General features: G+C 42.0%; 1 long non-coding RNA gene across 1 annotated transcript; it reads right to left on the bottom strand.

Annotated features, from left to right (window-relative positions):
* Nucleotides 1–3,287: 3,287 nt before the first annotated feature.
* On the bottom strand, nucleotides 3,288–10,861 carry LOC146180791 (uncharacterized). Its single transcript, XR_014700118.1, has 3 exons — nucleotides 10,805–10,861; nucleotides 7,193–7,270; nucleotides 3,288–6,843 (listed from the first exon to the last, which is right to left on the bottom strand). It is a non-coding gene; the product is annotated as an uncharacterized LOC146180791 (long non-coding RNA).
* Between the last annotated feature and the right edge of the window lie 4,474 nt (nucleotides 10,862–15,335).

The following is a 15,335-nucleotide window of genomic DNA, read 5'->3' on the forward strand; positions in this document are numbered from 1 at the left end:
CATGTTTTAAAAAAGGAAGTTCAATACAGTCACTAACCGAATTTTTGGAGTTGGTGGCACCTGGAAAACAGCCGAAATGATCGAACAGACTTAAATAATGAGTAAGTTACAAAAAAAATATTTTGAAAACAAAATCGGCTTTAAAAGTCGCTCGGCTCCCCATGTTTTGTTTTCATGTCGAAAACAGAGTTGTAGCTTATCGATTGCAATATGCTTCCATGGCGCACACTAGCATGATCTGACAACGCAGGTCACCGGTGCAGGTGTGCCAATTAGTGTAGATGCGGCAGACGTGCATGCCAACGAAAAGCATACGACTTCCTTGAGGCTATCTGCATGTGCGCAGTGATACCCCGCAAAAGCTATGCTGTCTGTCCACTTAGATTGTCTCGGCGGTGCGGTCATGGCTTCACTTCATGATAGTGCAACGCAGCTGCCACAAGGCATGCACTGTGCAAAGCAATAGTATTCAGTTTCCATGATAGCTCCCTTAGCAAAAAGAAGTACGTTTGGAATACACAGCGGCATATTTTTTACGCATTTTAAATGTAATTCGTATTCACGAATGTGCTCAAAATATGTCTGAAATATGTTCATCAAATTCCTTGCTGAATATTCAAAATGTATTTTTAAAATGTATCAAAAATATCGTATCTGAAAGTACATTTGGAGTATAGTTCAAATAGGTGAAAAAATATGTAGGCATTTTTTACATACTTAAAATGAATTAAATATGTACTTTTGCAAATATGAAATAAATTTGTCTGAAGTACACTTCAGGTATAGTAAATGGGTGGCCCTTGAAGATATATTTGCAGCACCCTTCAAGCATCCTTAGAAAAACCATGCTTAAAATCATATTTGGGGCAGCATCTTGAAAATGAATTTAAAATGTACTTTTGTAAATGTGAAAGCAATGTGCCTAAAGTATACCTCAGTTATGAAAATGGATATTCCTTGAAAATATATTTCAAGCACACTTCAAGCTCAAAATCATATTTGGGGTAGCATATTGGCAATGAACTAAAAATGTATTTCTGCAAATGTGTATTTAATTTGTCAAAAGTACAATTTCAATAAACGGACACTGGGGACTAAATTTAATGATCATTAAACCTTGTGCAAATAAAAATGCATTGTAATGATGCAGATGTGGATGACAGCTCGTGCGGACTGGCCACACGTGCGCATCCGAACAGTGATGCCGTTGTTAGCTGGAACGGTCAGGTAACGTGGCCGCGTGAGACTGGCATTCGGCAACGCATCATGGTACCCTGCCAGCCGCCAGCCCGTATGTTATCTGACGCAAGCGCTCAGCGCTCCAAGCCACATGCAGGCGACGCACGCTGCTGTCCCACACCTCGCTGCCAGCCATTGGCATTAAACAATGCCATTCATGTAGGATGCTCTTTTTGTTTTATTGTTTTCCTGTCATTTTCGTTGCCGTCCGTGGGTCCACTACATTGCCATGTGTGTTCAAGCTGTCTCTGGCTCCTGGTGGACCTGGGGCCACTAACAATATCACAGACATTACACTACCTATTACCGCGCGAGCTTTTTTAAACACATAAAACAGTGCTTCGAATAGTGTGCAGAACCCATATTCATTGCTCAACCCTTAATTCCTTCTGTGGATTATTTCAAAGGTAATGAAAGATATATTTTTTTGCATATGCAACAAAGCTACATTCACAGAAAGAGTGCTCAACAATTTCTGAAATTTTAATCCAGCAGAAAAATTGACACACACATAGGCGCTATTGCACTGTATGGTGACAAGCAAAAGACATAATGTTGCATTTCAAGAAGAGAGCTTTGCGGGCTGGCTGGTTCATGTTGAATGGAAGGAAGGAAAAGCTCAAACGGACGGGACGTGTAGGAAGGCGAGACAGACACATGAGCTGCTCATGCGCCTGTCTCGCCTTCCTACGTCCGGTCCGTTTGAGCTGTTCCTTCCATTCAATGTTGCATTTAACCACAAGCTCCTGTTCCAAGAAACTGCCAAAAAGTTCTTGCACAAAGTGAGACCGAGCAGGTCGGGCTTTTTACTCATTCTGGAACACACTTTTTTTCCAACTTTTGCATGGTTTTAAATATTGATAATGTCAAACTGAGCTACATTCATCAAGCTGACCATCTTTCCCAATATTTTTTCATTTAAAAGGGACTTCTTGCTACTGCGGGTCTTAATCTCTGGCCATTAATGAGCTGGTGGCCAAGCAGCGCTGAATTAAGATGTGGGCTAAGGAGGCTGCGGCCCAGGGTCTTATCTCCGAAGATAGGAGGAGAGGGCCAATTTATTCTAACCTGCTTCATATATAGGACGGCAAATAACGTAACTTAGCAACAGGTATGAAGAGGAAAACTAAGAATGAGACGGGGTCCCTGCTTAATCCGACTGATTTGTTTAGCAACAGGAGAGACCTTGTCGAGCTGCAAAAGCAGGGATTCCCCACCATTCTCGGAGGCTCCTTTCATGTGAGGTGATCTGCACCTGCTTGTATTATCACAGAAGTTTTAATAGTTTCCCCTCCATCCTGTGACATATATTATGTTGAGGCATGCAAAAGGAAAGAAAAATAAAGAGCCTCTGCCTGTGCCACAAAGTATAACGGGCTTCCATCCTGTGACAGTGGACTACATAAAAAAATGTAATTGAAAGAGCTGATGCAAGTATTTTTTTTTTTACACCGCCACCTTCATCCCTATCACTATCGCCCTTCATCTCTCAAATAGTTCTGTCTGTTCTTTTCTGCTTCTTTAGGGGAGGAAAATGGGCTATGTCAGAGTGAGTGCTGGACTAGTCATGTCTGACTGTTAATGGCTTTGCTTCTGTTCTGTGTGGTGCCAAACTAATGCATCACTCTCGCACTAATTGCAATAATCACATCTTGTCCTTCTTAAATTTAATAGATATAGAATAAAATGGGGCATATTGCAGAAGTGTAGGATAAAAGTGAGTAAGGACAAAAAAAAGGGGGGGGGGGTGTTTAGGTAAGCGCTTTAGCCCAGGGCTATTTTTTAACTCTGCAAAAGACAGAAAATTAACGCTCAAAATCCAGTCAGGCTGAGCAAAATGTGGGTATTTTCATCATGGTAAAAGAAAACAGCTTTTCTTTATGCCCTCTAACTTTCCAAACAAGTGTTTGTTGCAATCTATAGTTGTTCCTTTCTGTGCAAAAAAAAAAAGGAAATCTCTTATCTGGCATCTTTATTTTAATGAATCTGCAAAAAGCTATGAAGTTTCGAGCTCTAGACTTGCTGCTTCATCAAGTAAGCATGGCTGAAATCATATTTAAACAATGTGTTGAAACTTTACGGATATATGGAAGCACAGAAAAAGTGGAAATCATGACTCATGTGTCCCTTTGCAACTTATGAGCTGCTCAGTGATGTATGTATCATTGTAGGACAATAATCACGAAGGTTGCAAGACATTCAAAAAATTTATTACACATTTTAAACCAACAAAGAATGGTGACTGCACAAAGAAAATAATAGAATCAAAATATAACAGCACCTGTTCTACAAAATGAAATAAGTGAGAATACGAGCCATCCATTAGAATCAGCCAAGTGACACCCGAAGAGCAATGGAGTCAAAACAATAAGCTTAGCCCATTCACGAAGCCAGAGACAACCACGGCTTCATCTTGCGTTATGAGCCTTTGTTTTAGCCATCCTATGTAGTTCCCTGTAACCCAGTTGTTTGAGCATCAAAAAAAAAAAAATTTAACAATCGAGTAAGACGTGCGAAAGCTTTTGTGCACAGGTGGCAGTTGATGGAGACGAGGACATCCAGTGCACAGTGCAAGAGTGCGTTGCAGTCTGCACATGGGGGGATCCACTGCAGTTATAGCTACAGCACTTCATACTTGCTTCCCATGAGTAATTCCTGGGTTTGAATCCACTATGTCCCCATTGTTTCTTTTTAGTGTGAAAGCACTACAAGCAGACACACAAGCATTAGACAATTTGGCTATGCCCTGAACCGCTGGATTAGTGCTAAATACATTCATGCTCACATAAGGCACAATAAAAGACACTAACTTCAAAGCATCCTGCCCATTCGTAGCTGACCATATTTGCCAAAAGCCTAGACAGTCAAAGCCTAAGAAGCTGATGCCCACCTGCCCCCTTTGCCCCATTACTGCTGCCATAACACTCAACAAATGGGAGGAAGCCGCTGGCTTGGTAATCGCTGAACAATATTGTTATGAAGACGAAATAATCTACAATATTCTTACTGATATTGCCGCCAACTGACCCTGCCACTCTGTCACTGACACAACAGCTCTAGCCAACTTTGGCACCGACCCTGCACAGAACATGCAAGTTCCAACTGTCGACTTTCAGAATCGGCAAGCCTCGCTGCCTCAAGCATTCACAAGAGCAGTGAATGTTATATGACCTTGCTGGACTCCTTGATTGTGACTTTCAATGGCAACAGAAAGCTATTAATGAATAGATGTCAAGATGAACATAAGTATACCCAACAGCTTGCCTTTTCAGATCACTTGCCCCCTCTCTCCCGTTTTATATCACCCTTTCAAAGCATGATGCTCCAAGCCTTCATTACCATTTCAAAAGCTGATCAGAGTGGAAGCAAGTGCTTATAGTGCAGTTCGGCAAGCAACTTTTTCTTATAAAGGCAAGATCTTGTCAATGTGCCTGAGTAAGCCAGCAGCGAGGAATTCACTTCACCAAAGACAAGATATCTGGAACGTGCCCACTCATTAACTGACAAAGATATATTAGCAGCAGATTTAGGAGGAGGAACAACTTTTATTTCATTTATCTCTTTCTTCCCAAGTGGAGCCCTGCGTTCAGTGCTCCATGTGCCACCACTTTCCTCCAGGCCCGTTAGACTACAATTGTAAGAGGTGCAAAAGAAAAAAAAAATGAAAGGCCAGAAAGTGAAAAAAAAAAAACATAGAGACAAAAAATAATGGGAAAAAGAAGATGCACAGAGAACACATCCTTCACTACATCAGGTTTAAACTGTACCCAAATACTCGCCAAGCAGGCAAAATTAGGAAAAATGTATGAAAGGGTAAATGAAGCACAACTATAAATACATACCTCATAGAAGCCACATGACAGGAAAAAAAACAAGCTTACTTGTAACAATGGCAAAACACTTAGCAGGGAGAAGGAAAATGTACATATATATATGTATGTATACAATTGGAAAAAGAATGAGCAAAAATGACAAATGTAAAAGTAAAGGCAATAAAAAACTCAGTAAGCATCCATGACTGGAAAACTTCCAAAATGCATAAAGCTGCACAAGTGGAAACAAGGAGTGAAAGAGGAAACCGACACTTACTAAAGGTAATGCCTATTGCACCAATACTGCAGGCTTCTGGAGCTCAAGCCTCAGTGAATAACAGTGCACCCCAGAGGAGTTATGAAATGTATCGACACAACTCGTGTAACTATTGTTAAAGCATCTAGCAGAGCTGGTTCAGTCTAAAGGAGTAACTCAGACCTGCACATCGCAGCACCTCCAGCAAAAAAATGATAATAATAGAAAATAAAAGAAATAATAATAAAAAGAAAGAAGTGGTATGCCCAAAGTACCTATTTGCTCGACAAAGAAGCAGGAGCCCTCCTCTGTACAGAGCATGGTAGGGGGTCTGCAGGGGGTCTGACACCTTCCAATTACCTAGCTCAGTCTTCAAACCTCATTGGGGTGCAGGTGATCTCTATTGGAGGTGAGATGGTCAACACCAGGCTATTTAGCTGAGTCAAATTGTTTCTTTTCTACCAAGGGCAGTCATACTCGCTTTCTAGCCACAGTTTGAGTAACTGTCACATGACACCAAAGCAGGCACAATGTTGGTAATCGGGGATGAAACCATCCACCACATCAAAACGAGGTCACGGCAAGGCAAGGTCCCTTGACTCTATTAATAAACAGGCACTTAAGATGTGCCTTTTCTAGCCACTTCAATATGCTTCACAGCAGTCCTGCACACTGGAGCAGGATCTCAATATTCGTACGAAGAGCCCCCGGGGTAGTAACACCAGCCACATCCATAAAAACCATTAAATTGTCTATAGTTTCCGACTGCTGAACGAATGGCATCCACTGAATATGCAGCTGCAAATACCCTTATTTGGACCTGTTCTCCATGTTTAACTAATGGAAATCCTAAGGAAAGCTTCTGTAGCTCCTTTGCAAAGAGTGTAAAAAGAGTGGTCATGTTTGGCTTTGAAAAACCAAAACAAATAGCAGGCATAAGCCTGTTCTGCTTTCAGACTGCAAGGTCCAGCTCAAGAATATCACACTGAACTGGCCAGATGTCAAACGTTAATTTTTAAAACACTTTAATTCTATCTGTATTCCACAATAGTGAAATATTGTGAGTTGAAAAATCAGCCGACAGCCTGGCATGTTCTATGCCATCCACTACGTCATCACACTTCCTCTGATTCTTTGCGGAAGCAACTTCAAGTTTTGCTGCCCAAAAATTCATTGAAGCTGCTCTTTCAAAGGAATTACAAGGAAGGAAGAGCAAAAGGCTATGTCAATATCCCATTCACAGTTCTCGCAGTGAATCTCAATCTGAGCTGTACTACCCAAGTACCTGGTACAATCAAGACAATAGAAGTGGTTCTCAGCTTCAGGAATGTGTACACCCAAAGCTTTGAAAAGCAAGTATATTTCAATTTTTTGAGCTTTTTCTGGGTACTAGATGATATTCAGCAGGTCCAGCGGGTCTGTCATCCCCCTGGTCGCTGACTTTATGGCGCATCACATAGGACATGAGAAGGGCTGCAACTTGTGTCCTCTCATCAGCAACTTGCAAAGTACTTTGTTGAGCTCTGCAGTCAGCATCTTAAAATAAATGAGATATTCCACAAATATTAATTGGAGGAAAATGTTAGTTCACATCAAATTTTCCTACAGTCCACTTATACATAAGTGCCAAATAGCAGAGTCTGATACAATGACAGGTGTATTTTACTGACAAACAGTGCAATATGGTTCCTTGCATAATAAATTCCATTTTTTTACATTTGTTAGGGTCAGCATAAAGGTGAGCATGTACTGAACATGCAAGCCAGAGAAAGGTTATCTGCCCAAAATGCTTAACATTTGCACTTCATTCAAAGCTTTTGGTGTCAAGATGGAATTATCTGGCATTTAAATCTTCAGCATTTCAGAAAAAAAGAAACATGCTCACTTGAGGACCTCAGTCTTCATCAGAACCTGAGCTGTCTGCATCACTTGGCACAGGATAAGGTACTGGCACTTCTTCCTGCTTTGATAAAAAAAAATGTGAGTCCAGAGGAGAAAATCTTGCCTCACTCAATAAGAACTTAGCCCAGCTTTCCTTTCTGAAATTACTGAAGCTTAAAATATTCATATCATGGTAAGCTTCATGAACAGCACTGCACGCCACTTACAACTATTATATGACAGTAGCATATTAATCAATGTTGCATGGCAGTTTCATTAAACCAAGGAGGGGGAGCAGAAAAGTGGACACAACAGAACCAATTCTTTAAAAACAGAGAGGATGGCCACTACATGCAATTCATTTTTATAATCAGTTTATGAGGCTCGATAAACGTTTAAAGAGACAATAGCTATCCCTGCTAGTTTCCTATTTAACTAAAATTTGTTCAATTACTTTTTAAATCTTCACATAAAGGCTGGTCCACATGCAAGCAATTGAGTGAACTCAGTGGTGAGCGGCATCGACACAGCAAAAAATTTCCAACAGGTTGGAACTGGAGAGCTCGAGCTGCCGTGACAGCTCAAAATAAGTTTTTTAGTTACTCCGGCAGAAATTGCTGGAGTTCTCACTTGCATGTGAAAGGCTTAAGCGCTCACATGGCAATTATAATTTTAAAAGCAACTGTTATAACTGAAATTGATTGAAACGCCCACCTAAAGCCGTATATGTAAACACTTTGGATGTTAAGGGGAGTCAATGGAAGGAAAAGGAGAAATGCTACATGGTGAACGCTGGAAGGCCAAGTTTGCTACATGGCCGCTTGCCAACTGCAAGCCAAAAAGTGTTCGTAATTTCAGTATCTGGAACGATATTCAGCCAGGAAGAGCACCTTTTTTAGTAGTCTTGGCGGCATTAGAGTTAAAATCAGCAATTCTCCAGAACTAAACATTTAAATAACTAAATGTACATTGGAAAAGTGTAAATCTTAAGCAACTACATTGCCATAGGTCAAGCACTCATCTTTTATGCCTTTTATGATAACCTGAGTCTCCTAACATTGTGGCATCCTATGGCAGACACGAGTAATTGTGTGCAGCGAGGGGTAATTATGGCGCGCTCTTGTTGCAGCAAAAACGTGAAGATGCACGTGGTAGCACTGACTGACCATGATTTTGCTTCTTCCAGAGCCACACATGGCTCCTCCTAATGTTCAGGCTAGATACGTACATAGATCTGATTCTGCTAAACAATATTTAAGTATATATTTAGCAGCTCTTTGCTTCCACCTTGCGCAGCTGCTAAATTAGAGGAGAAAAGAGTAATTCAGGCCCTACCAATCTTGATGCATAGAAGGTGACAAAGCCCTGACTAAGCCTTGAAGCATATTTTTGTTTATCCACTTCCCTCCAAAATCACAGTGACATACCTCTCCAAGTCACTGAACTGCTTTTTGCATAATTATCGCAGGCATTACTGATCACAGAATCTCACTCTTGGTAGCGCGAGTGACACTCAAGCTGAAAGAAAACTAAAAAAAACCTTCAGCGTGGTGCATATCAAAGCCACATCCCTGTTTATGCAACAATGTGACCAGGGCTTAAAGTGCTGTTTTGTGATATGGGTCAGGTATTAAAAGGTGGGAAAGAAAAAAATAAAAAGTATCTGAAGAGCCACTGACTTTTCAGTAAATCCATACAACTATAGGTGTCATTGGCATTAAAATTATGATTTTAAAGTCATCAATAAAGCTTGACAGAAGCAAATTAACAGACTTTAGTGAGTGACCTTATATTTATTGATGACCAACCTCAGATAGGGTGTCCCCTAAGCATGGCAAACACACTTGATAACACTGTGTATTTTGGAAACTGCAACTTGGTGACATTGGAAACCCTATCCTCCTACAGGTGCTCTCATTTTTCAGCTTTTGTCAAGCCATTTCCTTGCGTTAGCAGCAACTCAGCCACTAATTCCTGTTTCTTGCCTGAGGCTATCAGTGTTCAGAGCGATAAATGGATTTCAAACCTGCAAACCTGGTCCTTTCTCCATGAATATGAGCATAATACTATGCTTTCATACATAGTCATCTTAATTACTGCATTACGACTTGGGATTTCACATATCCTTCACACGTGACATCACACCACTACAACACGTACAAAACCAAGCTTTACGTATATTTACATTCAGCCCATACCGTGCCAATATTCCCAAGTTTTTTCAGCAACTTAACTTTCTTCCCATCTCTGCCTTACTCACGTATAACTTAGGCACTTTCACATATTGTTTTGTTAGTAACAGCAATCTTCTCTAGTTTATATATCGTTAAGATCTTACTGACCCCAATACCATTAGATTTTCATCAAGAAGTAATTTTCTCCTGCCAAGAGTGTGCACTAATTACCGTAGTTGGATTCACATCAGTCAAAGCATGGAATAACATACCTCCGGACATCAAATCAAGTCTTTTGCTACATTTGTTTAATGGCGCTCATTTTGTTCTTCAATTCTTCAATCATTCAGTGCCACCAACTAATGAAATACTTCATACACACTTCGTAAAAAGTTACTTTTAAAACTTGTTTTCTTGCACATGTTCACTTGTTTGTATTAATATTTGAATAATGGATACTTGTATTTTCTTGTATTACTTTACGCTATGCTGCTGTTCTTCCTTTCATTTTTTTTATGATATGATACTACTTGTCGTTCCGTCTACGGCTACTTCTTTGTGTGGTATTCTATAATTTCAGAATGAATTTTTCTTCCTTGCCTCTATAACATTTATTTGTTATAGAGGCAAGGGAAAAAATTATTATTGTTATAACATACTATATTTTTACTTTGTACATTTGCTGTAACCACTGCTCCCTTTCATAACTCGTTTTAATTAGCTGAGGAGGTCCCAGTACAGTACATTTCACTATGGGACTCCTTTTGTATTTATTTATTATGTATGTAATGCTATCATATATGAAGTGCAATAAACTTGAAACTTGACAAAAAAAAATTGAAATCTTGGACCCTGGTTGCAGTTTTAGTTTGGATCTTTAGACCTCAATCTTCTTTTTTTTTTCTACTTGCAGCACAATAGGTTACAAAAAAAAACAAAAAAAAAACAAGCACAAGAGCTACTGTAACGTTTCCATAACAAATTCTGGGACAGGCCAAACTAAAATGTTACAATTTTACATGCGCTGTTGCCGGCTGCTCCAGGAGAGTGTCATGCACATCTGTGCCTATTGGCAAGCAATATCTTGCTTTGGCCTGGTGTAAGAAAGGCAGGGTTATTGGTTATCACATTTATCACTTTTTAGTGGCAGCTCTAATAGGACACCAAGTTTCTCAACAGAGAAATAAAAGACATTTTGAAACATCTCAAAATAAAGACCATCAAGGAAAGAATGCAGTGCGAGATGTCATGTGTAAACTATGCTAACTGTGCTTAGTTTGAACTGTGCTGAAAATTAGATACCAGATTATAAATCGAGAAACTTCGTACTGTGCGAATATGAAGTTCCTTGTAGTGGGGGCAACTGAAACAAATATGTAATTAAACACTGACAACTTTGTGCCATGAGCATTCTCTTTCTCTGCCAAAAGCCTTTTTCATACCTGGCATCAATCCAGGGGCACCTCTCTATCCTCGTCTTCATCAATGCTCTGTGTAACCTGGTAACAAAGAGCATAGATGTTAGACAATAAATCAGCCGACTTTCATGAAATATCGGGCACACCGTTAACATATATTAAAGTAAAGCTTCGAATGCAGAGCTCTATGCAACATGCTGAAGTGCATGTGCCCCCCCCCCTTACACACACACACACACACACACACACACACACACACACACACACACACACACACACACACACACACACACACACACACACACACACACACACACACACACACACACACACACACACACACACACACACACACACACACACACACACACACACACACACACACACACACACACACACACACACACACACACACACACACAGCGGCCCTTCCTACTATGCTATATATCTAATAATGTAAATAATATATCCTGGTTCATATGTTAACCGCATGGAACTAAAATAGTAGAGTTAGGGCAAGGGTGATGCATTAGTTTAATTTCAGCTCACAGAATTCCAAGCACAAGCTATTTAACAATCAGACGTGGAGGTAATGCATAAAAGACTAGTCCTGGACTCACACTGATATGGCCTGTTTTCCTCCTCCAAAGCGGCAGAAAAACATTGATGGAACTATTTGAGAGATGTAGGGTAATTGTGACGGTGGTGGCAGAAAAATATTTTCCTCATTATCTCATTTATTGTGCAGTTCCATTTTTTCAATGTTGTCTATCACCACAGGACTGTGAGATTCACAGTAAACCATTAAAATCACTTCTCCAGTCACTAAGCAAGTTCAGATCACCTCACAAAAAGGGACCTCCTAGAAATCCTGTTTTTGCATCTCGACAAGGTCTCTCAACAGCTAAACAAAGATTAGGCGGGGTTCTGGTTTTCTCTCTAAGTGCCTGTTGCTGGAAGTTCCATTATTTGTGATTGCATATATGATGCAGCTTAAAACAAAGCCCCTTCCCCCCCTCCCTCCCCCTCCTCCTACTCTCATAGGTTGCAGCCCACTGGGAGCAGAGAGCTTATTTAAGATGACACTTAGTCTATGAAGGTGCTGTACGGAATACCGTGCCAATTACTGTAAAAGGTCAGTAAACATGGCGTCAGTGTAATGTCCAGCGCCCAGGCAGTGAGAGATTCAAAGTAGCAACTTCCGGGTTGTTTGGCGTACTTATAACACCCCCCCCCCCACTTTTTTTTTTTTTTTTACGAGAGATCTCGACTGCGCACACACTTATGCAAATGAGACGCTCCTCAAAGATCGCGCTTTCCGACCCCAAAACAATTATTAGACTCGGCTCTATGTTTTCAAATGAAATGAAGATAGATAGATGGATTTATTGATAGGAAAAGGCAGAGAGGTTGGCCCGAATAATTCAAATCTGGCCTGCTACTCTGCATTGGGGAAGGGGAAGGAGAGAAGAAAGAAGGTCATGATGGGTGACGATGTGGGAGAAGGCATATGAAATATATATACAGACACAGCAGCTTGCTTTACAAACGTGAATCAAGTCCACTGGCGCTCAAATAACGGCAAAGAGCGCGCACTGCCTGGATGCCCTTCCCCTTGTCCTGCCAAGCGCCCAGCAGCAGTTCCTCCGACAGAGGCCTCTTGTCTAAACGCTTCAAGGAAGCAGCTAGCACATTTCTTTCGTTCGCATACTCTGGGCACACCAATAATACATGGTCCACAGTCTCTGGGATGCCACAAGTTAAACATTCCGGTGAGTCCATCTGTCCAATTAAATGTAAGTACTTGCGCGTGAAAGCCACGTTTAAACGAAGTCGATGTATCAAGCATGTCTGATGACGCGGAATATCACGCGGAACAGTAAATTTAAATGTTCGATCAAGCTTTCTTAGACGCATGTGTCGGGCGTCTGGTTGAGCCCAGTAAGTCGCTGTAGCAATATTCATACAACTCTTTAGAAGACACGTCGTATCCGCTCTTGAAAAAGGCACAGCTGTTTGGAAGCCATTGATGAGAGCGATTTTCGCTTCAACATCGGCCTGCTCATTCCCATGGAGGCCGCAGTGGGCAGGAATCCATTGAAACATTATCATGTGGCCTTGCAGCTGGGCAGATGTGATGAGCTCCGTAATGTTTAGTGCCAGGGACTGATAGGCAGTGTGGCGTAAGAAGTTTTCCAAAATTTGTAATGCAGTCTTCGAGTCCGTGAATATACACCATTTTTGAGGTGGTTCCCCACATATATAGCGAATAGATTCCCGAATGGCTACAAGTTCGGCAGCGGTTGATGTAGAGTTATGTCCCAAAAGGAAATGCAGAGTCGTTTTCTGAGCTGGTATGACCACAGCTGCAGCGGATGCCTGTGCTGACACAGATCCATCGGTGTATACGTGAATATAACTGGGATATTCTGACCAGATGTGTGCCAGAGTAAGTTGTTTGAGTCCACTAATTGGTACCATAGATTTTTTTAGTATTCCAGGAACACGAAGGTGCAACCAAAGGTTTATCCATCGTCCATGGTGGTTGGGTGGGACGATATGGGAGGGCATATCCTGTCGGTACTTGCGACTGATGGCAGCGGAGTGCAGTTGTAAAACTGCAGTCCGGCCTCTCATCCAGAATCTTGCTGAGTGGGTGAAAACGGTGTCTTGTAAGTGCTCGTAAATATACACGAAGTGGTTCGTGTGACAAGTATATGGACATTGGGCGAGCGTGTGCCTCTTCAATTGTGCCTTTGTTAGAGGTGCATCTGGGCAGTCCAAGACATATTTTCAGTGCCTGCGCTTGCACGCTCTCTAAAGTCCGCAAGCAGGAAATGCTCATACTAGAAAGTACTGGGAGACTGTACCGGATGTAGCCAACAAACAGAGCCTTGTAAAGCCGTATTAAGGAGCGCTCAGTTGGACCCCATTTGATGCCAGCTATGTAACGAAGTACATGGCAAAAATTAATTAGCCTCTTCTTCACCATAGCAATATGTTTCGACCAAGATAGTCGGTGGTCAATAATTACTCCCAGGAACCTGTGCCTGGAGACGTATGGTATTACGACTCCATGAAGGGTAATCGGGTAGCGGCTGACACATTTTCCCGTAAACGCTATCACTGCACACTTTTCTGCCGCTAAAAATAAACCTTGACGCCGTAAGTACATCGATGTTGATGACACAGCTCGTTGCAGTCTCGCACGTAGTTGTGGGCGCGTCGAACCAGAGGCCCAGATGCAGATGTCGTCAGCATATGCACTGATGTGGATGTTAGTTGGCAGTTCACTCACCAGGCCAATTAGCGCAACGTTAAATAAAGTTGGGCTGAGAACTCCTCCCTGTGGAACTCCACGACCGACCTGAAAGTGGGTAGTATCTCCTTCAGGCGTAGTCATGTAAACAGAGCGGCCGCTGAGATAGCTTACAATCCACAAGTACAGTCGGCCACCAACTCCCACGTCGTCAAGTCCATCAAGAATAGCTTCATGGAGGACGTTGTCGTAAGCTCCCTTTATATCTAAAAATGCAGCAGCTACTAGTCGACGGTGACGCTTTTCGTGTTCTACTGTCGCCACAAGGTCGATGACGCTGTCAATGGAAGAGCGTCCGCGGCGAAATCCAGTCATCATATTCGGATAAAGATCATTACTCTCTAGATACCACTCAAGTCTTGCCAGCACCATGCGCTCCATAACTTTTCCAACACAGCTTGCTAGGGCAACTGGCCGGTATGAGGTAAGTTCGAGAGGAGGCTTTCCAGGCTTCAAAAGAGCAACCAGGCGGCTAATTTTCCAGTGTTCAGGAACAGTACTAGAAGCCCATATATCATTGAAGTAATTACGTAGTGCAGTTCTACCATCCTTGCCTAGGTTCGATAAGGTTGAATATGTAATCCCGTCAGGACCAGGTGCAGATGAATGCCGACAAGAAGCAAGAGCGGCGTCTAATTCAGCTATTGTAAAGGGCACGTCGTATTGATCATTCGGCGAAGGTGGTGCAAAAACCTCTGAAATTGGTAACTGTGCCTGGTTTGTGCCCACAACCATTTTACAAAAATCTTCAGCTACGTCAACTTCATTGCGGCGTTGGTAAAGGGCCAGGGCACGAAAAGGGTGCCTTTCTTGCGGAGGTGTGCGCAAGCTTTGAATTAACACCATGAAATGAATTAACACCATGAAAACAAGCCCAGATTTGAGTAAAGTCTGTCCGCGCGTCTTTAGCCAACCGAGTTCGAACGTATATATTTACCTTTCCGGCCGCCTTGTACTACTGCAGAGTGGTCGGTAGAGCTGTCGTCGTCGTAGATCTCGCCAAACTGGGGGCGTCGAAGTAAGAAGCTCCACCGCTCGAAGAGGCATGAGAGGTCTCGGCAGCCATGTGCGTTCTGAACCGCCGATTTTCTGTTTTTCTGTGCATGAGCCCATATCTTGCTCAAGGTGGCGTTTGCACCTTAAAGGCATAGCGCGCGTCGTTCCACAGGTTCCACAGTCCCCCTTTTGTCACAGAACGCACATCGACGAATCAGTCCAATAAAACGTATCCAGAAA

This window comes from Amblyomma maculatum, chromosome 8 (assembly GCF_055883805.1).
Source record: "Amblyomma maculatum isolate TAMU_Amacu chromosome 8, ASM5588380v1, whole genome shotgun sequence".
Taxonomy (NCBI): Eukaryota; Metazoa; Arthropoda; class Arachnida; order Ixodida; family Ixodidae; genus Amblyomma; species Amblyomma maculatum.